Below are 2,500 nucleotides of genomic sequence, written 5' to 3' on the forward strand. Positions count from 1 at the left end.
CACGTCGACGATTACGTTCTCGTCCGGCACGCATTTCAATCCGTCTCGTACGAGACGCGTGTTTTGTTCTCGTTGAAATATTTGTCCTCTTTCTCATCTCTCTCTCTCTCTCTCTCTCTCTCTCTCTCTCTCTTTCTCTCTCTCTTTATCTATCTTTCTCTTCTTTTGCTCTTTTTCCTTTTCGTTTTTCTTTTTTTTGTCTTTTTTTTTTTTATCTCTATCTCTATTTCTATCTCCACAGTACGCAAGGACCCAGCGGGCATCGAGAATAGAGAAAAAAAAAAAAGAGAAAAAGAGAGAGAGAGAGAGAGAGAAAAAGAGAGAAAGAGAGAAAGAAAGAGGGAGAAGAATAGACATAAAAATAGAAGGAAAAAGGAAAGAACGAGGAAGATAATGGGGGGATGATTTGGAGCTTTGTCATTAAAGGAAACGACAGTGTTTTAATAACGACCAGTGGGAGAGGTTCTGGTCCTTTTCAAAACTATACGAGAAATTCACGAGGATTAAGTTGACGTTGAAGGGAATCTATATACGTACGAAATAGAGAAAAAGAGACAAAGAGAGAAATAAATAAAAATAAAAAAAGAAAAGGAAAAAAAAAAAAAAAGAAAAGAAAAATCAATTGATCGTAAGAACATATAAAGAATTATCGAGGTATTGTTATAACGGACACGTGAAATACGTATCAATGGATAGAGCAACGTCAAGGAAGTACGATGATATAGAGATCCCTTTGATGCGAATGGTTTCTCTGACTAGAGCCAGAGGCAGACAGTCCGTTGGTTCGAACGTAATTTCGTGCTGCCCAGAATATGTCGGATAGATCCCAAGGACAGAGAAACGAGAAAATATATATGTATATATATAGGAAGGGTCTCACCTTTAATAAGTGAATCCCACGAGAAATTAACGACCACCTATGAATCAGGAACGAGGGATCAGCGAGTAATAGTGGTCGTTGTCGTTGCTCGTAATCCCAAGGAACAAGATTACCTTGTTGGTGAGAGAATACGTTCTCCTTGGCCGACTATAACGATGGATGGAATCGAAGTGGTTATCTAATATAACATCTTAAATAATAAATTGGGAAGGGAGAGAAAGAGAGAGAGAGAGAGAGAGAGAGAGAGAGAAGGTGAGAGAGAAAAATAAAGGGAACATACGTAAAGAAGAAAAAAATAGAAGGAGGTGGAAAAGGTGGGCTATTTCGAAGGTTACCTTCGAAAAATGTCACGTATTTTGAGAATACGCGCGAGAACGCGTCGGAAATGACGGCCAACGCTTGGATTGTCATAGATGATATTTTATTCTCTCTCTCTCTCTCTCTCCGTCTCTCTCTTTCTATTTCATTCTTTCTTTCCATTATTGCCGTTCTCGATGAACGCGAAAATCGAAAGTAAAATCCGTGGACGAGAGAGAAACGGGAGTAAGGGGAAAGGAAATACGTAGGTACCGCAAGTAAAGCTCGTAGGAAATTCAAGAACGGAGGGCCACGTAAAACCACGTCATGGCGCTCTGACGTTACCGTGACAGGACTCGGAAATGGCGATGCTCTGAGGATAGCACGTGAAGAGAGAGAGAGAGAGAGAGAGCGACAGAGAGAAAGAGACAGAGAGAGAGAGAGAGAGAGAGAGAGAGAGAGAGATAGTGAGAAAGAGAGAAAGACAGACAGAAAGACAGACAGACAGAGAGCATACGCGTGCTCAACTATGTGTGTTCGCCATCACGTCGGAAACGTTGCTGCTGCTGCTGCTGCTACTACTACTACTACTGCTATTACTACTACTGCTGCTGCTGCTGCTGCTGCTGCTGCTACTACTGCTGCTGCTGCTGCTGCTGCTGCTGCTACTGCTACTGCTGCTGCTCGTGATTAGCAGTGATCCTCGGTATAGTAGTAAACGTCCGTGTCTGTTCGGACCGATTATCTCACCTGCAGACAATTAGACGGGAGTCCTCGAGTGATTAAAGACGAAGCGAGTGTGTTTTTAGGGTAGGACAGGTGGGAGAGAGGAAAAACGAATGAACGAACGAACGAACGTACGTACGTACGTACGTACGGCCGACATAGAAAAGGTAAGAGCAGAAGGATAAGAGACAACGAAGAGAAAAGAGATAAATAATATTTTCAAGAATTCGAAAGGATAAAAACGAAGATACGAAAGCCCAAGATACGAAGAGTATGGTTATTGATTTTATGAATAAAAGTGTATTAACGAAGGTTGAACGTTGATCGTAAAAAAGAAAAAAGAAAAAGAAAAAGAAAAGAGAAAAGAAGATAAAGAGGAAAAGAATGAAAAGGGATGATAGAGTACGATAAGAAAATTCGAGTGATTAAAAAGAACGTATTTCCTCGATTATACATTATTTAATAATCGTTAGCGACAATATCGATCGATCGAACGAATAGGTTATACTATTACAAGTATAGTAACACCTAGGCATGTGGTTGGTTAGCTCAACTAAAGGACAATCGGCTTTACTACTTGTCGAGTAATAGTCAGGG

General features: G+C 40.7%; 1 protein-coding gene across 4 annotated transcripts in view; it reads left to right on the top strand.

Moving 5' to 3' along the window:
* Nucleotides 1-2,500, top strand: part of LOC124946418 (disintegrin and metalloproteinase domain-containing protein 10-like) — a 159,108-nt gene that overhangs the window by 10,273 nt on the left and 146,335 nt on the right. For all 4 annotated transcript variants that reach the window (XM_047487099.1, XM_047487100.1, XM_047487098.1 and 1 more), the window contains one exon: nt 242-2,500. This exon is cut by the window's right edge and continues 697 nt beyond it. The gene's annotated coding sequence lies outside the window, so the exon portion shown is untranslated. The remainder of the gene's footprint in view (nt 1-241) is intronic.

This window comes from Vespa velutina, chromosome 2 (assembly GCF_912470025.1).
Source record: "Vespa velutina chromosome 2, iVesVel2.1, whole genome shotgun sequence".
NCBI lineage: Eukaryota > Metazoa > Arthropoda > Insecta > Hymenoptera > Vespidae > Vespa > Vespa velutina.